We start from the raw sequence: 25125 nt of genomic DNA on the forward strand, positions 1-25125 counted from the left end.
GCAAGCAGCCATACTCTGCGCAGTCTATGAAAGGAATTCGTTGCTTGGTGCAAGTGCAAGCAGCAGTCATTTAACACACACACACACACACACACACACACACACACACACACACACACACACACACACACACACACACACACACACACACACACACACACACACACACACACACACACACACACACACACACACACACACACACACACACACACACACACACACACACACACGCACACGCACACGCACACGCACACGCACACACACACACACACACACACACACACACACACACACACACACACACACACACACACACACACACACACACACACACACACACACACACACACACACACACACACACACACACACACACACACACACACACACACACATCTCTATATAAGGAAAGAATTGTCGCGAAGATGGTTTTATTATCTGAAATTAAAGAACTGTACATCTATTTTACTGTTGCAGGGCGTACCTGAGCAGAAATTCGAACACATTCAACGTCAACTGCTAATTCGCCTGCACAATTTTGTACAGCGTATATGTATTTCAAAATTGTATAAATATGTGTTTGGTCGCACATGGACGCACACGGTAAGGCGTGTCTCTTCTGAGTTGAAGCAATGAGGATAACGTCAGCAGGCATGGAGCTGCTCGACTCTGCACAGGTCACAAGTCACCAGTGTTCTCACCACGTGTGTCTATGTTTTAAATCTTTTACGTCTCCTCTGGCGAAGCACGATGGCCAAGAGGGAACAAAAAATAAAACGAAGAAATGAAAGAAGGGATGCTTACCGGGCTTACAGGTACATGATTCGGTGGGTACAAAGTAAAGAAAGAAAATATAGAGGACAGAGAGGCAAAACAAGGACAACACGAGTAACGTAGTAGTAGTGCGTGGTTATTTATTATATGAACACAAAAGGAACGGAAAATATTTCTGCAGGCCGCGGAATCAATTGCTATGGCGATATCGGAAGCACCTGAACTGCGGCAGCGGAAAGAGATGGTCAGCGAGGAAAAGGGAGAAGGAAATCAAAGTGAGCGACGGGGAGGAAGGATAGGACAACGCGAGTGTATGTGATCGTGTACAAAAAAAAAAAAACAAAAAAAAACGCCAAATCAGTCACTCTGACCAACCGACTTCAAATATGGCAGCAGTGCTCGAGGTAAAGGGGGTGAAGAGTGCCCGTGAAGCGGCGAGGGCATGGTCCCAGAATTTTCCTTCTGGGGACGTCACAGCTTTGACTTGTCCCGGCGGAAGGTGCATTGAACGCGGAAACGAGGACAGAGGCAGATGACATGTTAGTACATCTCTGAGGACAACCGGTGATCCTTGAATACCAATGACAACGGCAGGCACTGCTCGCACTGTGTCAGCCTTGACCCCATTGCTCCGTATTGCCACATGCTGTGGATAATAAGCACTGTAGCCGTCATTTGCAAAGGCCATATACATCCAAGCAAAAGCTACATTGCGGCCGTGGTTGAATATATTTCGCTTTTGTTATAAATGTTGAATTAGCTTGAAACTTGATATTTGCAATGCTAGGTAGATGTAACGTACCTTACTCCTTACTTACTTTACTGAAAGCTGGTTGTGAGAGGCATCTGGACTGCGATGTAACTTAAGAAATCACAATACATGAACCCTCATTCTATCTTGCTTGCGTTGTCGTGATTTCTGACGCAGAGTACGCTGTATGGTATTCGTTGTTTCAAGATACAGTTGAAGGGGCTTAGAAGACAGTTCAAAGTCGCAGTACATTTGCATTCAAACGGCTTCCTGACATCGAGTCAGGGAGTGCTGCCTGGATATATGGAGCATTCAAAATTACATTTTCCGAGTTTTAGCGAGAACAAAAAAGTACGAATAGCAGTGCGCATGATTACTGTATATGGGTTATGGGGTCAGGCGGACACAAACTGAGAAAAATTGTCATTGAGAAGTGAATAATTACCTAACATTTATTATTTACTTTTTATGCACTATAGCATAGCGTGCATATTTGTACGGAATGCTTTTAGGCAATGGAATTCGAGGACTATCCTATATTGTACAATGCTAACAGCCACCTGTGTCCTCAGATATGACTGCCTAAATTTTTATCCCAAAAACCTTCGAATTATGCAGGTGAGACAGCGACATTCGGCATGAAGCTCCTCCGCGGTCTGACGCAGATTTTGCGCATAGCTCTTCGAGTACGTGACAAGAACGTGAGGAGACAGGAGACGCTGATAACCGTTCGTTTTTAGCCATCGCGTTCGTTCTTGGCCCGCGAAACAGAAAAAAATCACTGCGCGGACGGAGTGAGGTGAATGCTGTTCTTGAAGCGACTGTTTGTAGAATGGGTGACGATCAGGAGCATCGATACTGCGCAAAGTCATCACCGTTGCTTGTAACTCCGCACTCTTGCCAAAGGAAGTGCCAGATGCAACACGTGTGTCGCACCGGGGAGGAACTTCATGCCTAACAGACGGATAGGAGTGAAAAGTTAGACAAACATATCTAAAGACGCAGGTGAGCTATTAAAACTGTACGAAATAGAATAGTCTTCGAATGGACGAGTTTTAAATGTCATGCATGGTAACTGAAGTGAATTTTAGTCTATTACTGACTTTACGATTTCATATTTTCTCAGTTTGTGCCCGATTGACCGCATAACACATTTACACAAATGACTTAAGCGTTCTTCTCTTCTTACTTTTTCAAAAGGCCGGAAGGTCAAAAAGATTGAAAGCAAGTTTAGGGCTCCAAAAAAAGGCAAATGTAATAGAGGGCGAGAGCGAGTCAGATGGGCAACGAGACTGAAAAATTTGTGGAGGTAAGGCTGATGCAGCATGCACAATGCAGCGTTAATTGTAGAGATATGGGAAAAGTCTTGTTCCTATATGTGGACGAAGCTGGGCTAGCGGTGGCGGCAATACAGAGAAATAAAGAAGTGGTTACCCGTTAACAAAATTACTGCCAGCATAGCTCAGACTGACCACACAGTGTTTGCACAAGCAATGAAAATGAGACAAATTTGCGATTTAACGACACTTGTGTAAAGTATTAGGAAACACTTTTTGGCGTTAACATTACTTTTCGGCGGTCCCAACACGCGCATGTTCACACACAAAAAAAGGAAAGAACCCTTAGCGTACCTTGTTTAAAATAAATAATTTCCTACTCTTTAATAAGAAAAATGAGGTGTACATAAAGGCCGTTTTTGCACGTGGGCTGTTGGCCAAGTGGACAAAAAGGGTGGGGATAACTGCCGATGTCAACATCTCATTGAATAAAAGTAAATAAAGAAATCTCGTTAGTCATTGCAGTCAGTATGCAAGTCTGTATTTGACAATTAAAGACGGAATTTTAATTTGGACGGTAAAGAGTGCTCCATTTACTTATGTCCGCACATGTACCTGTAACGAGAAATCCGTCTCCAAATTTCAAGCTCAGTCTGTGCAGTTACAATGTGCAAGATCGTGAGGCACAGCAAATAATTCCTGCTCTGTGTGACGCGCAGTGGTTGCGTGCGGCCTTTCTTCGGTTTCTGGAGGCAAGCGTGAAAAGAGTGTATTTATCAACGTCACACGTCGCTCTAATCTTATGTAGATGAAACTCTATACGTAGTGGTTGCGAAGGAAGGAGTTGCGCGGCAGTTCTCACGGTCTTGCTTTCTGTAATTTCTCAGATTTAGCCGAAAATCTGAAGTCCGATATCTGGCGTGCTGCAAGAATTTTGTCAGGTGGAAAAATTCAGGAATACAAACGCATCCAAGTTTCCATTATGAACATGCGCGCTAACTGCAATGACTAAAAAGCAATAATTATGCCCGCCGTGGAGGTGCAGGGGTTAAGGCACTCGACTACCGTGCCCAAGGATGCGGGATCGAATCCAGGCCGCGGCGAGCGCTTTTCGATGGCGGGGAAAAGCAAAGCGCCTGTGTGCTGTGCGATATCAGCGCGCGTGGAAGGATCCCATGTGTTCGAAATTTCCGAAGTCCTCCAATACGGCGTCTCTTATAGCTCGATTTGGGACGTTGAACCCCATAAACAAAACCGTTAATTATGATTAATTACGGGATTGACGATGATATTCATCAGCGTATTTAATGTTCGCACTGTCATTTAACTCGCATGCAGAAACTGCTTCAGAGTACTGCCCATCTTTTGTTTAAAAAAAAAAAAATTAAGAGGAAGAAATATCCAAGAGCACAATTTTGTACAGACGGTACCGAAAGAATTTGATTTCTTCGTAAGCTAGACTACCCCATTTCCATTTACCATTCTGCATAATTCAGTATCACCTCACCATACCACTCTGGATCCTTTTCAAGTCATTCAAACACAGCATTGGGAATATTCGCTTGTTACTATCATATAATAATTATTGTGCGTTATTCTCAGCTCACAAACATATTAATTTTGCTCTTATTCGAGCTCAGAAATCACGCTGCAGCATGTGCACTCCGGCCACAACAGCCGCGATCGCCTATTTGAACAACGCAAAGATGGTTTTCATTATTATTCTATGCGGAAAAGTTGACCAAAAGCTGTTGCCTCAATTACGCTATTTCGTTCCCACAGACAAGAACTTCGAACGCTCCGACCTCAGGTGCAAAGACAGAAGGCACATGGTAAATATTGCACCGTAGGTAGCCTTTGACCATTTTGCTGGGCTTTACCAGACACCACGTGATGGTTTCTTCGGCACTCCCGAAGCCTTAATATAATTTCCCTGTCGTTGCCCATAATCCGTGCTGAGTGCGCGAAGACGAGGAAGAAAGAGGGAGGGAAAGGGGGACAGACAGACAGACAGACAGACAGACAGACAGACAGACAGACAGACAGACAGACAGACAGACAGACAGATAGACAGATAGATAGATAGATAGATAGATAGATAGATAGATAGATAGATAGATAGATAGATAGATAGATAGATAGATAGATAGATAGATAGATAGATAGATAGATAGATAGATAGATAGAGAGAGAGAGAGAGAGAGAGAGAGAGAGAGAGAGAGAGAGAGAGAGAGAGAGAGAGAGAGAGAGAGAGAGAGAGAGAGAGAGAGAGAGAGAGAGAGAGATGACAGCTCGGAAGGCGGAAGGTTGAGCGCCCCTCTTTCCCGGTCAGCAGAGCCATGTTTCGCCTTGTCCTGGACACCGCAGTCGGCGCAAAATTTAGGGCTCCAGGTGAACGAGATAATCACGCGTGGATCTTGAAAATGCAGACAAAGATACTGCCACTTCAGCTGCTGTGCCTCGTTTGAGTGCTGCATGGTTTTGTAGCGCTCATATGTGCTCTCAGCAATGTGGGACAACGGCAAATCTTGCGAGTGTTTGCCGGACGCCTTCATTTCACAGCAGGTGATATCCAGGCACTTAATAAGAGAGGGATGAAGCTGAAGGGTTAAAAAAAGTGTTTAAGAAAGCACCAGTTTTCACGTCCAAAACTGCGATGCATGACATTAAAGAAATTAAATAAAAAACAGAGAGAGAGAAAACTGTGCCGGCGAGAGACTCTTAATGTGTGCCCTGAGGTCTGCACTGATTATTTTGAACAAAACTCAGGTTTATTTTCGGTCTTAATACCCCACTTCTCGCTACACATGCTATAGTCCTCATTGTTGGAAGGTTCTCTGTTATAACGGAATGGATAAGTGACTCCAAACATAAGGCAGCTGACGAGTAGCCAAGTTTTGCCCATTGGGCTATGTTGCTAAAGGAAAAAAAAAAAAAGCTTCCTAGTCATGATGCCTCATTTTAGCGTTTTCATTGGTTACTGATATTGTACTTGAGGGGCGCATGCTATTTGTACTCGCGGGTATAATACCGCGGCAGTTTGTTGTATTGTCACGAGCTATTATGCACGCACACGCAGGCATTTATCATGGTACACGGCTGTGAACTTTCTTATCTCACTCAAAATATCGTGGTGTAGTGAGACAAATGACTGGATAATATTTTCCGATTAAGAAATCACTAACTGTACGAGTACTTTCTATCTGGGGTGGCATAAAGCTGACTTTCTTCCGCGCCCTTTACACAACAGCAGTATAGCGTTCCTTTATAAATGCAGCAACCTTCTGCTATGCTAATCACAGGGGTTGTATATGGTCTAGGAAATACCATGCAGCATTGCGGGAACTATGACTTTCCGGGGTCAATTTTTTAATTGCTGTACATATATCTTATAGTTTACAAATGTTTACCGCTTACGTTATTTATTTAAATACGAAGTGAAAACCGGGCAAGGACCATTTTTTTTTTTATCTGTGCAAACAAAGCAAATTTTATACAGGCCTGCCTACAGCTTCAGCCTTCTCCTAAGGAAGGAGACTGATGGCTAAGTAATTTGCTGCCATGTCACACTTCAAGACGACAAGCGGACACGTGTAGGTGATGATTATAGGATGACCCCTCACTGCACCCGCACGTGATGGTGCAGTGGTTAGAGCGCTCAACTGTGCCCAAGGAGGTGGGATCTGATCCTGGCCGCGGCGGCCGCTTTTCGATGGAAGCGGCGCGTGTGTGCTGTACGATTTCAGTGCACGTTAAAGAGCCCCGGGTGGTCGAAATTATCGGAGCCCTCCACTACGGTGTCTCTCATCGCCTGAGCCGCTTTTGTACGTTAAACCCTATAAACCAAAACTAACTTAGCAAGTGTATAAAATATTTCTGGGAAAGAATTGGGCGGCTGCAACTGCACTACCACAAACTGAAGTTTTATTTTTTATTAAGGGTGTTTAATACCCGAAGGCATTTAGTGCTGCCACTCTGAGAGTTTTGTTTTTACTCCTGGCATAAATGTTTCGCTCCAAATTCTGGCCCATGCATTATCACCTTACACTACTTTGTTGCTTAATAGCCATTACCTGCCACATCGATATTACCTGCCTCATAGCCACGATGTAAATTTGGAACGCAAAAAAAAAAAAAAAAAAAAAAAAAAACTGTGTAAATGTTTAATAAAGCCACATTCGCGCGCACGTTGCTGCGTGGTGTTGGTGACACACCAATTTATTATAGGTTGTACACAAAATTCATGGTCGGGAACTTGTCAGCGCCTTGCCAAAACATTCAGCCAACCTGGCACTTTTCGCTTACATACTCTAAAGCAATCACCTGAGATTACCTTGAACTTGGCTGCTGTGGTGAACGTTATTAGGACGCCTTCGAGTAGTATAGTAGTTGTTTTTTTCTTCGCAATAAATACGCGGGGCCGCAACGTCGGGGTGCGCACACGTGCCTTTTGCACCCGCATACGCACCCGTTTCTTCCTCCCTTATTGTAAGCACATATTAGAATTGACTTTTTTTCTCTCCTTGCCTTAATTCTGCGTGGTAAAATGCTTTAATGCCTCCCTGCGGGTATGCACCAGTTTGCAAAGGCACAGCAACAACAAAAACAAAAAGATCAGAGCAGGCGTAGTAAGAACGACTTCGTCGTTATAATGGCATATTAAGGCATGATTCCAGGTTTCCTGCAGTGAAGGCTGTTCAATATAAGAAGCCCTAGCAGTTTAAAACTACAATGCTGTGGTGAAAAAGGAAAATAAAACTGAATGGTGCGGCAGTATTTAATATACGACGCAAAAGTTGGTTCAATGCTCTCTTTCCGTCCAACTTATTCTCGGTCAGTCTCACTCATACTTTCTGGAAATCTAATGTGGAATGAACTCCGTGGTCAATGTCGACGCTGTTTTTGAAAGTGTGCCTTTCGAAATGTCCCCAGCCACTGTGATCGGTGGAGTAACCTCAATAATAATAATAATAATAATAATAATAATAATAATAATAATAATAATAATAATAATAATAATAATAATAATAATAATAATAATAATAATAATAATAATAATAATAATTGGTTCACAGGAAGGGAAAGGCGCAGTATCTGTCACACTTACTCTGTGGACACCTGAACCGCGCCGTAAGGGAAGGGATGAAGGTGGAAGTGAAAGTGGAAAGAGAGAAAGGGGAGCCGCAGTGGAGGGCTATGGAGTAATTTCGACCACCTGGAGATCTTTAACGTGCGCTGACATCGCACAGCACACGGACGTCACTTCGTTTCGCTTCTATCGAAACGCAGCCGCTGAGGTCGGGTTCGAACCCGGGAACTCCGGATAGTAGTCGGGCGTCTTACCACTGCACCACCCCGGCGGGGCGTAACCTCAATGTGCAATTCTCATTTCTGGAGGAAGAACTAATGCTGCGGTTGGCCAAAAATGAAAGAAGACACCTTTTCAACACAGTGACCTGGGTGCGTAGGTAGTCAACACTTGAGCTGCGTACAACATACCACATGCTGCAAAAGCCGTTCGTGACAGTTTGTGAAAGGCGGCCGCAAATCCTGACAATAACGGTGTCATTCCAATGCAAAGCTTTGCCTAATTCCGACAGTACGACAACTGGTTTCGTCAATGGAACTCCAGGGGACCTGAGGAGCCCTTAGCTCCGTTGACAGGTCACAGCGTGTGTTTTTGCACTACTTGTTTCTGAAGGAATGTTACGGTGCGCAGTAATTATTGATCCATTAAGGGGATATTACAGCTAAAGAAAACGGTTGAGTGAAAAAAAAAAAAAAAAGGAATGTAACGTTTTATGACACGTCACGAAGACACTACTGGAGCTCGTAATTGGTAAAGAGAAGTTATATTTAAGTTCCTTTGAAGGCCTAAGCCCATGATATATACGTACTAGCAGTGCGAGAGACAATTAAGATGGAGGAGCTTCCGGACAACGAGAAAAAAAAAATGGTGGTCCAGAGCTTTAGAATTTGGTACTCACTCCGAGGCGACTCGCGGGAGGCTCTTCTTGCAATATACATATATCGATAATTATGATCTACAACCTGGGCCTGCAGAGGTTCACAACAATACGACGGTTCGACCGGGCGTGAGCAGTCACGAACATCGAAAGTAATCGTAACTGCATGTTCAACTGGTTGCTTTTTGCCTTCCTTGCTCACTCCATAACAAAGGTTTCAGACTTAACAGCGGTGCGCCGGTGCAAGCGCTCGTGTACCCGGTCCTCAATACGGACCTCGCTCGAGGATACCTTCCCGGACTGGCACGTTGTTCACGCATTGGAGCAAAAAACAATCGCTCCAGCGGTGACGGCCGCCCCTCGAGCAGGAAACGTCGACAACACGAGCTCGCGCGCTTATTTCCTACACTGGCGCTCGCGGGGCACCCATGCGGTATATGCTCGCGCGCTACACTCGGGGTGATGGGGGCACCTTGCCGCAGCCTGATTTATCGCAGCTGCAGCAGCCGCCCGGACCGCCGATACAAGCTCGCGTGCCGGGTCAGCACTGGCAGCAACCCTTGCTCCAGCCAGCTGAGAATGACCCGCAGGTGTACTATGACCACTATGACGGCGGCTGTTCGCCTTGCTCATCCTTCTAGCTTCCGGTGCTCTCTCCCCTTTTGCCGCTAACTGGAGCGAAGCTCGTTTTTGGTCAGCGCTATACTACTATTCGCTCCTCTTTGTGTAGTACAAAATATGGCGACTGGCAGAATCTAAAAATGCCTTAAGGGGAACGCTGGCATTGGAAAGGCGAAGTATATAAATGCGGCAACGGGAGAGGTCACAGATCGCGTATTTATATTCAAGCCTCGTTTCCGTTGGCTTTACCAATGGATAGAGTGGCCTAATGAAAAGAAACAATGAAAGAAAGAAGAAGAAGAAGAAGAAGAAGAAGAAGAAGAAGAAGAAGAAGAAGAAGAAGAAGAAGAAGAAGAAGAAGAAGAAGAAGAAGAAGAAGAAGAAGAAGAAGAAGAAGAAGAAGAAGAAGAAGACTGAAGCGCGGATGCCGCCCGGTCCGGAAAAGTTGAGGAAAAACGAGAGTGCGTGTACAACGAGCACCTGCGGCGTGCAGAGGGAAAAGCCGTCGGCGCCAGCCTTGCACCGGACCTTTACACGAGTGATCTACTTTTGGTTTCCATTACTAGCAGACATCCCAAGCAAGGAAAAAGCAAAAGCTTGGAGGCAGCAAAGTAAGGCTGTCTGGTGCAACTTCCGGAGCGGAAATCAACTATAACGCAACAACGTTGCTCTGACACATTCAGGAACGCCTTGTCGGCAGGCTTGTGCTCGAAAGTGTTCCGAATGGCACATCAATGCAAGCATGTAAATCACAAACGAGGTCTTCCCAGGTGCGCTCAACTTTAATTTTCCTTCTGCTCCAAATCAGAAAACCGCGGTTAGTAAAAAGTATAAACGCCGAGGAGAACAGCATAACACGCTGCCACGGAACACATAAAAATGCACTATGCGTATACCTTGCATATTACTGCCTCCGGAATCTATAATCCAGGGAACGCTTCTCACGCCATCAGATACACTTGAACTTCTACTCGTGGTTATTTTGCGTATGCCGCGAATCGGCCCAAGAGTGGTGTAAGCACTATATACAAGGTGGTTTGCAACCTCCAGTTTCGCGGGCTGACCCAGATGCAGGCTCCGCGCGGCGTTCGATGCCAAGGGGAACGCACGCGCACGAGCGCAGCGCGCTTACTTCGCCGCCGCTTGAGGAGATTCTCAACATCCGGATTCAAACTTCCTTCCAAGAGGTTTATCACCAACGCTAGGCAGAGGAGAGAGGCCGCCCGATTTTTATCAGAGGAGAAAGAACGGCTGCGGGTTTGCCGCAGGGAAATTCTTCTCCGTGCCGTTTTACGGCGGCCGAGGGCTGGCTGTAGGATTGAAATAACGGGCTCCTCCCGATATCATCTTCATATCCTTCCTGGGAGCACGACGGCGTGGTTGCTGCTCTTTTTCTGTATTGCGTTACGCTCGCTTGCGACAAGCGCAGGCGTGTATCCTTCCGCTCCCCCCTCTTTCCTCCTTCACCATTATCTGTCGAGCAGAAAACGAAAAAAAATAAACAGAACTGCTCAGCTTTAAACATAGAGCAAGCCACTATTCTGCGTTACTCAAGGCGTTTTCCCGTTCGGCTAAAGGTTAGGCTGTATAAACGTGTCCTGTCCTAAGAAAAGACGCCAGCCGCTTCGACGCGGAATAGACGCGCCCTCTCCAATCGACGTCTCGCCCTTGCGCGAGCACAGCTCACTACCATCCGTGTTACTGCTTTTGATTCTCGTTTTATTGTTCGCGACGATAAGATACGGCTTCTGCGCTAGCTCCGCAGTGGCGTCCGACAAACAACAACGATACGCATTGCCGTCCTGCATCGCGGGCGAGCGAGTGCACAGGAAGGAGACGGCAAGCGCCTCAGGATGGGAGAGTATGCGGCGGCTGTTGAGGCGGGCTCCTTCATCGACGCACTATCTGGACCGCGTACGCGTTTCTTCCGAAAATAGACCACATGTGTGTGTGTGTGTGTGTGTGTGTGTGTGTGTGTGTGTGTGTGTGTGTGTGTGTGTGTGTGTGTGTGTGTGTGTGTGTGTGTGTGTGTGTGTGTGTGTGTGTGTGTGTGTGTGTGTGTGTGTGTGTGTGTGTGTGTGTGTGTGTGTGTGTGTGTGTGTGTGTGTGTGTGTGTGTGTGTGTGTGTGTGTGTGTGGAGAGAGAGAGAGAGACCAGCGAGTTTTCCCACTTTCGGAGGAGTAACAATATCGGCGCGGCCAGGCGCCGCAGATAAATCACTCCTCTGATTCGCTGCGTGCCACAAGGCTCTCGAGAAGGATTCCCGGGAAAAACAGTTTCACCCGCGCCGAGAGCAGCGAAATCCAAGGGAGGTAAATCTGTTCCGCAGTGCGTGGCGGGGGCAGAGCGCCGGTTCCCGCTATAGCACCAACAGATAGGCGCAAATCACCCACGGAAGTCGGCGTGTTCGGCGCTTTTCACCTGAGCGACTACAGTTTGATGCGGAGTAGAGTCTGCTTTCTCTATCCCGCACTGACCTTTATATGCACTCGCCCGTTTTATCAAGGCTCTTCCGCCGACGCTTCACAAATCGCCACACGGCCAATAAGGCAGCGCATCATGGTTGGTACCGTTGCCGAGCTTTCCTGGTCGCACTAGCCGTACAGTCGTAATCACTGTATTAGCTTAATTACCGCACAATGATGCTAAATATGTTTATTAGCAGCAGTGAAACACCGTCCTTGGCTGTTGCATCAACGCTGTTAGGCTGCTAGCTGCATGATATAGAAAATAGTGCACAGACACGAAGCTCAAGCAGAGTCGACACAACAAATGCTGCTCCCTAATCGTGCTTTCCAGGAACTATACCTAGTCCATCCGCATGCGGTATCATGCTGCACCAAGTAAAAGTTAATGCGGGTGGCGTTCAAATAGAGATAAACATTCACTTTCGAGTTTTCCCAACCCGCTTGATTGATGAAACGAACGATACATCAGTGATACACTGCACGTATGTAGTCTCATTTGAATAGCATGGCAGCATGAGAAGCTACGAAACAGCTGTGCTAGCTGTAAATCGACTGTTAAGTAAGACACGCTTTCACGCATAGCATTCCGAAACCATATTTTGACGCTTTCTGTGGGGGGCCAAGTCGCATCGGGTTGACCCACGCGACTCTGTGGAACAAACAGCCGTCGTATACAGATTTTTTTTTTTTTGAGAAAGCAGTGCCATGCGTGATACACCAATGAAGGTAACCAACTGGTTATTGAAGGAAAGATATACAGAAGTGGTTTTGTGCGCGCGGATCAATCTGAATTCGCGGGGAGATCCGGCGTCTGTATTCAGTGACATTCAGCTGAGTATTGCGGGAGCCCGTTGAGTGTTGAGTTTGACAAGGGAAGGCAGCTTCGGAACTAGGCGTTAGTAGTTTGCAACCTTTTTTTTGCAGATTACAAATAAGTCTGGATTTGCTAGAGAAATAAGCAATAAAATTACTACTGCCTCATAGCATATTACTACTAGTTTTGAACTGCTAAAGAGGACTGCTAATTCGCAACGTTTAAGATGTTTACTTAGCAACGACGCGTAATGTTCATACAGCAGTGCCATCACATTAACTCTTAAGGATTTTTTTAACTTCCTCTAAGTTTCTTATTCTCTTTCTCCAAATTTATAGTGAGCATAAATAGCGAAATTTTTTATTGGCTTCAGAAATAAAATGTTACTTCAGAATTGTTAGATCATGTTGAAAAACAGTCGAATGAAATGTTTGCACTAAGGCACAGTTTATATAAAGTATATTTTCCTTTTCTTTTTTTGCCGACAAAAGGGGACTTTTAGTCAGTAGCGTGTCTGGAATGTAACCCAAGGGTCGTGGGTTCGAATCTCGCTTAAGACCTAAAGTTCTTAAAATATTTCAACAAGCGAAATAAATCCCTTTAAGAAGTTAAATCGTTTGAGAAATGCAGCGACTTTAATTCGCATTACACATGTCAAGCTTTAATCACTCTCATCCTATGCCGGTTGTCATATTTAACATGAGCGAAGTCGAAAAGCTCGTAGCGCATCGCGGTTAGGACGGTGCCCGTCGACGAAGTCGGCGCTAGTGCACGTAGCGCGACCATCGCTAATAAATGTCAGATAAAAAAAAAAAAATCAAGGCTGTCGGGGATGGTTTTTTGTCGCCGTAGCTCCGACAGGCATTTGCCGCCGCGTTGGCACCTTTCCGCTGGGTTGTTCGTGTTCAATTCGCGTTCGTGTTGGCTTGGTCGGTGTAACTGTTTCTCTCTTAGAGAGAGAGAGATAGGTTAGGTAAGATGAGTTCTTTACTGCACAAAATGAACAAGGGGAGGCGGGTAAGTTTCAGTCTGTTACGCTATGTCTTGCCAAGAGACAACGAGAAGATCCCTGCTGCTAATTTAGTTTACTCGTGCTTTTGTAAATGCATGCTCGCGAACATGCTCTCGTGGCAAAGCCTATAGATGCATTTTATTTTCAGTGATTTGTCAGAAGTTAACTCTAGGATTGCCAGCGGCTGAAAGGAGCCCAGCATTGGGGCCTAAAACTGAATTCAGGCCCGTTTAAATCTAAGGCCTTGTCAGCAGGTATATCCTTTTGGAGCACGAGAAATCACAGGCAAAAGGGCACGTGCATCTCTGCACCGGAGAAAACACTCGGTCTCGTGTGCGGGTGTGTCTTTCGTGCGCATTTTTGCAAGCTTCCAAACAGTGTTGAATTTGTATCAACTCGCCCAGGTTATTGTTATAACTGAACTCAGTTCATTTCTTCACCTAAAATGTCGATTAGTTTTAGTGAAGTCAACTTGGTTTTTTTTTTTTTTCAATACATTTCCTCCCTCTCACTTTCCTGCGCATTTTTGTCTTTTGTTTTATCGCGAAAGCAATACTACGGCAGCCAAAGCGAGACCTTAGGTGGCCGCTGTTACGCCTTGAAGAGGCGTAGCTACTGTCTCCGCATAAAAAAATCGGCCTGCCATGACATTTGAATTCACTTTAGCCCTATGCCACGGGCAGGAGCTGCCAACTTGGTTCGCTCCTTTCATACGGGAGGGGAAGAGTAGCCATTCTTGAGGTCTAGCGACGAGAAATATTTGGCATTGCGTAACCGGTCCAATGCGTCGTCGATACGTGGGAGCGGGTATACGTCCCGTTTCGTTACCTGATTTAACTTACGATAATCGACGCAAAAACGCAAGGTGTTGTCTTTTTTCTTCACCAACACTACAGGCGAAGCCCAGGGGCTGGTAGACGGCTGTACCACGTCATCGGCAAGCATTTCCTGCACCTGTCTTCGAATAGCCTCTCGTTCCGTTGACGACACTCGGTATGGGTGTTGGGAAATTGGCTTGGTCTCCGCGTCAACCATAATGCGGTGTTTGGCTACTGGGGTACGCCCAACTTTCGAAGACGTTGCAAAGCATCCAGCAAATTCCTGAAGAAGGTCTAGGAGTCGCCGCCGCTCAACCACCGACAGATTGGCATTAATGCCCACAGTTGATAGATTGTCGGGTGCATTATATCTGGCTGGCGACGGCGGCGCCAGAGTACAGATGTTCCCTGGCTCAATGAAGTCGGCAACATACGCGATGGCCGTTCCTTTCGCAATGTGCTGAAACTCGGTCCCGAAATTCGTAATCCAGAGCTTCGCACAATCGTCCCGTAAGCGAACAAGCCCTCTTGCAGCGCAGATCCCTTTCTCAAGAAGCAAGCCCACGTTCGTCTCTGCCAGTACGTCTCGGTCGCATGGTGAGTCGCTTTCTACCAAGACCATAATGCTGCACCGTGGCGGGACCGTAACGTCAGCAGCTGTAATACGTAAGGCGGACGTTGATGAACCGTCGACGCTAGATCTCGCAATGGCTTGGCTCGGCGAAAATGTTACTCGTGATTCTTGCAAATTAATTATCGCACCATTAGCCTGTAAGAAGTCCAAGCCGAGTATGACGTCTCGCGAACAGTGGGTAAGTAGAACGAAGTCGCAAACATAAACAAATCCGTCAATTGCAACCCTCGCAACGCATCTTCCAGCCGGGGTAATAAGGTGTCCTCCTGCAGTGCGGATCTGAGGCCCAGTCCACTCGGTTAAAACTTTCTTCAATTTCCTGGCTAACCCACTGCTCATAACTGAATAGTCCGCCCCCGTATCAACTAAAGCTGTAATGAGACAATCGTCGATAGAAACCAGTATGTCCGAAACTGCGCACTCAGGATCATCGTTACATGTCGCCGTCTGATAGCCGTTATCTTGTACTAAACTTGATGGAGGATGTTCAGAACTTCGCTCGTCAGCGGCCTCACCTCCGCAGGTCGCTGTTCCTAGTTTTCCCGAAGCCTCGGGGAGCGGGGGCTCGTCGAGCGGCTAGTGCGGTGTGTAGAGGGCCGTGGACTTGGAGAACGATAACGGGAAGAAGTAATGACGCGGGACCCGTATTGTGGGACGTCCGGAGGATTCGTATGCGTCGACAGGTACTCCTCGATTTCGGGTGGTCGTTCACCACTCCGAGGACATCGTGCACGCGGATGGAAGCCACGAAGTCCGGCGCGGCGGTACGGACAGAACCTTAACATGTGACCGGCCTCACCACAGTGGTAACAAAGAGGCTGATTGTCAGGAGCACGCCAGACGTCAGTCCTTCGAAGTCGTGCCTAGGCTAGAAGAGGAGGATGGTGTGGGCTTGGATCAAGAGTAGGGGGGTTCACTCTGGCTCTGGGAGAACCGTACCCACTATGGTGCTGGTTTGGATGTGGCACAGTGGGGTTCCCTCTTGGAGGATCACAGAGGTTATGCTGCTGAAGCACGGCCGCGTACGTTGGCACACTCGGTGGCGGTGGCCGCACACCAGGCACAGACGGTTCCGAGACGGCTTGCCTCACTTCTTCGCGAACGACCTCCGCGAGTGATGGAAGCCTCGACGACAATGTTAGACCCTGTAGCTGAATATGTCTCAACTCTTCTCTGACCACAGATCGAATCAGCTCCCTTAAGGCATCATCAGAACCGTTGATGCCGGAACCGTAGACGACCGGTGACATGGCGGACACGTTACGGTTATAGTACTGAGCCCTGTGTCGAAGTGTTTGTTCTATCGTGGTGGCCTCCGCTAGAAACTCTGATGCCGTGCCAGGTGGATTGCGCACAAGCCCAGCAAATAGTTCTTGCTTCACCCCGCGCATGAGGTGGCGCACTTTCTTTTCCTCTGACATATTTGGATCAGAACGCCTAAAAAGGCGGATCATGTCCTCGTAGAACATTCCAATGCTCTCGTTTGGGGCTTGGATACGAGATTTCAGCGCCGACTCCGCACGCTATCTTCGGTCGTTGGCGGTGTAGGTCGCCAACAGCTGGCGACGAAAGAGATCCCATGTTGATAGTGTCGTTTCGTGGTTCACGAACCATGTCCGCGCTGAATCTTCGAGAGCAAAGTAGACGTTACAGAGCTTCCTTTGCTCATCCCAGCCGTTGTAATTGGCGACCCGTTCGAATTGGTCCAGCCAGTCTTCAGCGTCCTCATAAAGCTCGCCATGGAAGGACGGTGGCGTTCGAGACTGGAGGACGACGAACTGGGGTGAAGACTCTCCGTTAGCAGCAATGTTCGTGTTAGACCTATGCATGTTGGCCACAGGCGTGCAGGAAAGAGGCCCGAACTCTGGCGACTGACCTCGAAGGCGGCGGCTGCAACTGCGATGGACCGGTGTCAAATCCGTGGTGGCTCTCGGTTGCCCTTGAGGGGTTGCACTCAGCAAAAAGGGAAATCGTACCCAGCACCTCCACCAGAAAATGTAACGAGTACAAGGCAGCGATGACTGATCGGAACAGTTCCACGCGCTACACTCAGTTTCGTCCTCTTTGTCCTCTCTTCTTCTTTGTCCTCTTTTCAGAGAGGCACGCGGCATTATTCACGCAGTTTGTGTGACTTCTTGCACATGGCTGCACTCCACACATTCCTGTGACGCTATATCACCACCTTTTATGCCGTGTGGCAAACTCAGCGCCATAAATAAATAAATAATACGGGAGGGTGATATCAGAATCAGCCTGCCAGAACCGTTTGCATTCTCGTTACCCCTACGACGCGCATTCACGTCCATACGGCTTGGTTGAAGCGTGACTTTATATATGGACTGGTATCTTATGCTCTCGCGTCATAGATCAGCTTAGGTGTCCTCAATAATGTAGCAACTTGCACTGATTGGGCGGGATAGGGGAATAATGTAGTAGGAAAATGAAGCTTCCGCCTTTGCTTTCTCAATTCAACTAGGTTTAACCAGAGCTCAACCACAACAAATTTTTTTGTTCGCGCTGATACACCTACCGAGTCCGAGACAATTCAGGGGAGTTCGCACGGCCTCTTCCTCGTAGATACAATGGCATCTCGTGCGAGTTTTCGCACTTCTCTGCCTTTCTTCGCGTTAGCACTGACGGGCGTTCTTCTACGGGGCTGCTGTGTCGCCTTTGCTTCAGATGCACACCAGCGCTATACCTACTAGAGAAGTAAAAAAAGAAAAAAAGAAAAAAGAAGTTCGCTAAGCGATTTAATACGTCGTGGAACTTAATTACTACCACAACCAGCATGACTCCTATTGCCAGCTCAGTGTAGTTGATCCATCATATTTAGCAAAGGGCTTATAATGAAGCTGAAAACGTTTTTCAGTCCGAACCACTAAGTTTCGCTGCAAAAAAAAGAAAAGAAAAAAAAGATGCGGAGCAGTTTAGTTTTGTAACAATTTATCGCGGAGTCCCATTGATTATGCCCGCAGCTTCTTGTATATACATGTAATAGGTGCACCAATAGCATAATTTAGCAAGCCCATTTATGGCGCTGTCTTCTAATCAAATATAAGCTTACGGAAGTGACCCTAACTGCACGGAAAAGAGAGCCGTGGACTACGCTCATCATAAATTCAGTTAAAGAAAGTCCGTGCGAGTTATTAGTGAGACACACTAGCTGAGTTGAAATTGGGCCTGCGGCATTTTGAACTTTGAGCACGTACTACAACTTCTCTCCTATAATTACTTTCCTGATGCGAACATCGCGCTAACAGTCTGTGTGACTGGTTGTGCACAGCAGAAACTTATCCCTGGCTAGGCCTGATCGCGGCCATCATCAACACCGTGCCTGACCTTGCTCCTCTTTCCGGTTCAAGTCTGTTTCAGAGCACATGCGGAACTTGGCATGACCGCAATCTGATCACTTATCCTGAGGAAGTCATGACTGCATCTACATTTGACGCCATTCACGTTTTTTAACTTATAACGCAAAAGATAGGTGTAAAACTGCACATGGACTCATTTTCGTGCTTTCGCATATCGTAGCTTCATATTCTTCTGCTGTTCAGCATGTGGGCGCACTTGTAACACTAATTCGATTGATTCATTTCACTGCTTAGTTAAAGAAAGGCGGGGTGGACATCAGGGCCAGTTAGTGACATTGCTTTTTGGTTATCAACCGTGTCTAGAGGTCAAAGGAGGTGGCAATATATCGTATATATGCGCGTAATGAAAACACTTTTAAAACATCCGTCAGAATTTGGGGGTGCTTTCAATAAGCGGGGCTAAATCTTCAGATAAATATTCAAGCGGTAAAAACGAGGCAAAGTTTAAAGTTGGTTGGAGCAAAATATTTTATCATATGTGCCTATACATTAAAATAAAAAGAAGCACTGTCTCAGCACAGTTTCCTTGGCCGAGAGCATAGCCAACAACACTTGTCTTAAATCCCCACGTATAATTCGTGCAGCGGCGGCCCGTTGTTACGCCTCACGGCATTCAGCGCTGAGGCCCAAACCGCAATAAGCGACATCGATTCGCAATGTTGCCGTTTCAACAGAGAAACATTTTGAGCTCAAGTATGAATTCTATTCATGTACAGTCGTGAGCAAAAGTGGAGAGACCATGCTAACTGCTACGATTGCTTTTTTGATGTACAAAAAGTGTGCCAGAGAAAATTGCTTGGGCAAGACAGCAAGTATATTAATCATGGTAACTAATGCATTTTTCAGAAATTACTGTTTCACTGTCAGAAAAAGCTGGCGGGTAGTTTTCTCACAGCGCATGGTCTCTTCACTTTTGCTCACGACTGTACATATAGTCAGAAATATTGCGGAATATTCCCATTGGCTGTTCGTCCAAAAGGGTGAGGTATAGCAGTCTTGACATTCGACAGATGGGGACACTCAACAGAGCGTAGTTTTTTCGGCGTTTAGGAAATGGCGTCAGCGCGGCATGCTAACATTCACTATAGTCACCAGCAGGCTCCAGACAAAAAAAAGAGGGGCGCCTATTACGCGTGGAAAAGAAATTCTGCTGTTCAGAGCCAAAGTAGGGGGTGCATTCATTATGCGAGCACGTTCATTACGACAGCAAACACGATATCACGAAAATGGCGTAATATAAGGTTGCCGAGACCAAATGCTGCCGAAAAATATTTGGCATGTGTGCTTCAGCCACAGCGAATGTTGGAATGATCTTTCGAAAGTTAGCACACGTCGATTTATTGAAAATTAGAGGGGTTAAAGGCACAACAGCATTTGGAAGCAATTATGTACTAGTATAGAGCTTTCATTTCAGTAGGACCGGCTACTCGAGGAAGCAACAAAATATGGCACGTATGGCCGTGCCAGCAGGACATAGAGCAGGCCCGGATAAGCTTGGACGGGGGACAGGATCTGGCTTTGTCCCCACACGGGTTTGTATCTTCACCTACCTGTGTGTGCTGGAGATAACGGGTCCGCTTTACGAGGAGGGACCACCGAAGAGGCACGGTCACGCGGCGTACTCTTAACAGCTTGAGAATGAGCGCACTGTTTCCCACGTCCCGTAGGAGTGGTTTCCACGACTTCCTAGTAAAGAATAGGTTGCCCTTGGTAAGATAGCTTCTCGTGCGCAGTAATATTCTGAATGCAGTGGCGCACGTCCTTTTATAGCTGGCATCACGAGAAGACTGCAGTGGTAGATGGGTTGGCGGGGTAGGAGGAGGAGCTTGCAGTGACCTGTAGCATTTCACACATGGCACATCTAAAGACACTCCTCAAAAAGCAAGATGCAAATTGCAAGATACATTTTGTGCAGCTACGTAGACCGCCGAACCAGCGCGACCCAGTCTCGTCCTTTCTTGGCACCTGAAGCAGACGAAAGGTGACCTGAGGCGCTATTTTGCTGGATATAGCTAGTAAAAACAGACGGGAATTCGTGTTGACGTATAAAAATAGGGGTGTAAGGACGGCAGAACACATACCAAAATCGTACCTTTCATTCCAGCTGTCACAGCTCTTTGAATTAAATATATGGGCCTTCTGTGGCTTGTTGGAAATGACGCTCAAGCCTTTCATGTGGTTTAAAATATAACATTCGGCGTTCACAGGAGGTAGCCGCTTTACCTTGGCAAAGGTTTTAGCACACTGTCATTGCATTCGGCCACCCGAGCATAAAGTGTAATTATTTTGGGCAAGTGACTCGCAATAAAATGATGAGCTACCGCCCTTAGTAATTCTGTGCGTCACCGATTTGTATTTACCTGTTGTATGCGGTTCCTCCGCAGATTCGAGCTTAGTGGGTGCTACGTGGCAGACACGTACGGCGTTTTCCCGGGAAAGTCGTGGCTAAAAGAAACCTCAGCAGTATTGTTGTGCGCCTTTTTGAACGCCAACATGACAAAAATGTGGATTCATATCATTGCATTGCTTTGCCGGTACCCAAGCGGAAGGTATATAGTCCGAAGAGAAGGTAGGTTTTAATGGAGAAACTGTGGTCTGGCGATCCGGTCAAAACGACGATGGTTGTGTTTGCGCGACACATTTAGGAAGGCGACCCTTTTTTCCAAGTAAAACGTTGATGTCACTAATGCTTTGTTTTATTTTAAGTAATTGTGGCTGGGGCCGATTTAACTACGTCCTAGATGCAACAGCATACACTAACAAAAGTGTACCAAGCTACAATGAAAGCACCGGCATTTCATTTTTTTTCGACCTGCATTTTATACTTTCGCTCTGGAGCTTGATTATTCTAAAAAAGTCGTGTTTCACGGTTCTCAGAACAAAGCATCTACGTGAGGAGAACGGGACGGTCGCATTTCAGAAAGTACGGGCCAGCGGGCAATAAAAAATAAAAAATAAAGCGGCGAGGCTGGCCAAGTCAACTCGCTAGTGAAGGGTACGCTATAGACCCAATGGGTAAACTGCACTTTACCCGTTTCGAATCTAAAAGTCGGTTTAATAGCAAGTAAAAGCAAGCCCAAAACACCGAGTAGTAGGCGCGAGGCTCCGTTCCTGTTTTAACTTGCCGGTAAAAAAGCCCGCGTCTAATGCGCGGGCCGTCGCGCCACTAAGGGAGCGCATCGAGTTCCCGTTGCAAAGTTCAGACTAGAACAAACTTATCTCGAAGCGCTCAAGGGGTACTTTGCGGAGCGAACGAAGCGAAATTTTCAGAGTAGTCGGTTTCATGATCTGGGGTGCTTGATACTTCATAGCAATTAAAGTAAGGAGCGAATACACTGCTCTAAACACAGGAGTTGCGCGCTGCGATTTGTTCCGATTACACGTTTATATGCACACCACCCCAGAGCACTAAAGAAGTGTGTTCACGAATGTACATGTAGCACATGCAAGGAAGTTGCTTGATCGATTGACCTGACGGCCACATTGACATCGTACTGGGAATCGGCTCGTGGCATTGAAACCAAAGCTGACCACAATCGGAAGTGAGATTTACTTTCCTCTAACGACGCATCATTAAACATGTGGCGCATTTTTCTTACTTTTCCGACAGGCGGAAACACGTACGCAACGCTGGCGGTCTTGACACTGCTGAAAACACTCTGGAGGTGGGCAACGATCATGTGCGGTTTCGCTCGCACGGCGAACGTTTGAAGACATAGGCCGATGGTTTGCAACTTATCACCGGCTCGTTATTTTGCATCGTATGATACAAAGCGTCAAAGTGAAGCTAGGCACTCGAGCTTCTTCAATGAAACTTGCGATTCAATCGTGCTGTCTAGGAAACTTATGCGCCCAGGCTGTGTGATTGGAGACGAACAACATCTGCATTTCCCTGGTTTCACTTTGGGATTGGGTTTCTCGGACACATTTGATTTATAATTATCATCATCATCAGTAGCAGCCAGACTACACCCACTGGATGGCAGAGGCTCTTCCCATTTTCCTCTTTACGTCCATTTGACCCCAGTAAAATTCCCAGCCTCATCCGCCCATCTAACTTTCTGACGCCACCTGCTGCACTTGCTTTCTTTTGCATTCGAGCCTCTCACCTTTAGGGACCATCGTTTACCATTGGCGTCACATTTACCCATGGCCGAAAATATTTTATTGATTTATACTAGAATGTTATTAACTCGCCTTTGTTCCTTAGCCCATTCGGCACGTCTCCTGTCTTTTAACATAGTTACCATTTCTCTTTCCATAGCTCTTTGCATGGTTCTCAATCAAAGTTGAACCCCTTTCGTTAGCCTACATGTTTCAATCCCATAGGTGGGTATACCGCTAAGATACAGCAGCTGTACACTTTCCTCTAGAAGAACGCTGGCAACCTGTCATTCATGATCTGACAGTGCTTGCCGAATGCTCTCCAGCCCTACATGACTCTTCTAGTTATATCCTTTCGTGATGCGGACCTACGGCCACTAATTGTCCTAAGTAGACGTACTCCCTTACTACCTCCAACGCCTCTCTACCTGCCGTTAACGGCTGCTTCCTTCCGAGGCTGCTGAACATTACTTTGGTCTTCTGCACATTAACTTTCAGGCCTACCGTTCTGTTTTGCTTGTCCATGCCTTAATCATATGAACTGCTCAGATGATCGTCACCTCTCAGCAAGGCAATGTCATCAGCAAATCGCAGATTGCTGATGTATATCCTCCATTAACCCTCATCCCTAACTGCTCTCAATCCAGGTCTCTGAATACTTGCTCTAAGCAGGCGGTGAGTAGCACTGGAGAGATCATGTCTTCCTGCCTATATAACACCCCTGATTATTTGAATTTATTACTTTCTTTATGGAGGAATATCGTTTATATGCAGACCCTACATATATCTTCCAGTTCTTTCACATATGGCTTATCTACACCCTTGCTTCGCAGTTTGCATGACTATCGATGTTCCTACTGAGTCAAAGGCTTTCTCATAAACAATGAATGCTGCGTATGAGGGCTGGTTATATTCTGATTACTTTTCTATCACCCAGTGATGGATATGATTTATATAGTTATCTTTTCCGAAATCCTGCCTGGTTCTTTGGCTGATTGAAGTCTAAGGTCGTCCTGATTCTATTAGCCATTACCTACCTTAGTAAATACCTAGCAGGTAACAGAGAGTGAGCTGATCCGTAATTATTCTTAGTCTCTGTCTTCTCCTTCCCTATTGACTAAGATAATGTTAGCGTTCTTTCAGGATACTAGTACTGTCGAGGTCGTGGGGCATTACATATATAGGGTGGCCAGTTTTGCTTACACGATATCGCAACCGCCTTCCAACAAATCTGCAGTATTTAAAGGCGCGAAAACACACGTCTAATTGCTCTGCAGTGCGCCATTCTCATTATCGTTCAGATTGTTTCGACTACTGTATAGATCAGTGCAGAACTCCTCGGCTACTCTGGCTATCTTATCCGTATTCGTAACGATTAACAAGTGCTAGCTGAACATGCGGGCGGCACGGAATCAAGACGCACAAGGTTGAGCCGAAATGACTTATAGAATGAGTGCAAATAATGAATAAATTGCGCCATCGGCAGTGCAGATTCGAGGGGTGGGCCTCGGCCTGCAGCGCAAAAACTTGAGAGCGGTGTGGACACTGCACTACACCGTCAGCGATGTCTGCCTTTGTTGAAAGATTCCTTCTGTCGTTAGGCCAAACGACGTCTATCCCGACATGAAATCGACGCATGATTGGGCCGAATGCAGATTTTGAGAAGAAGGAGGGTGTTTGCTCAGTTTTAAATGAAAGGATAAGGAAGTGAACATATAGATTGCACTGCCGCAATAAATCAGCACGGAATGAGCACAGCGTATTGTGTACCGACCTCCTTGCCTTGGTTATTGAGAACACACTCTGCGTTTTCACCTATCTGCTGGTCGTTGCATTTAAAAGCGTTTTCCGTATGCTTCAGTTCGCGACTGCCATATTCCTGCATGTATGTACATGTGACTCTTAGCAAACCTTTTACACCTCGGAGTACACATAGGACAAGTCACTGCGATTGTCTGTGACAACAAGATTATGCTGCTCCGCTGAGACAGAAGCCATCCCGGGTTTGTACACGATTGCATCATTCTGGGCTACACGTGCTCAATGGGACAGACCGCTGAGAGGAGTGAAACGTGGATGAGTCGAAGGAGCCTTCGAGCTGAGAAACTATCCTTGATTGGAAAAATGCGCGTGTATCAGGCCGAGAAAACTGATCGACCGGCTGCACTGAGGAGGAGATGAGGGGGAAAAAAGAGGGTCAGATGCTTTGGCGAACCCACTGATTCGCAAAAACGCACTCTGATTTGCAATGACAGTTAATAAGCAGATATTGTGACAAATTAAGGCTACAGGTATTTCATTCCACGCAGCGCACAAGGAAATTGGCTATGCCCCGAAAGTAAAACATCTATTGTAAGATCCTAAACCTTCTGATTTGTATTACGGCGAAACTTTTACGAACAAGGCGGGAAATTATGTCTTTTGTTCACAGCAAAGGCGAAATTTTAAAGGGTATACGCGTGAAAGCGTCCTTGATCGTAAGAATATAGCATGGAACATTACGTTAGACATG

The 25125-nt window shown here is 46.4% G+C and overlaps 1 pseudogene; it reads right to left on the reverse strand.

Annotated features, from left to right (window-relative positions):
• The window catches only part of LOC146204797 (nose resistant to fluoxetine protein 6-like), a 90142-nt pseudogene extending 88671 nt beyond the window's left edge, over positions 1 to 1471 (reverse strand).
• Positions 1472 to 25125: the final 23654 nt, after the last annotated feature.

The sequence above is a fragment of the Amblyomma maculatum genome, chromosome 1 (assembly GCF_055883805.1).
Source record: "Amblyomma maculatum isolate TAMU_Amacu chromosome 1, ASM5588380v1, whole genome shotgun sequence".
NCBI classification, from domain to species: Eukaryota; Metazoa; Arthropoda; class Arachnida; order Ixodida; family Ixodidae; genus Amblyomma; species Amblyomma maculatum.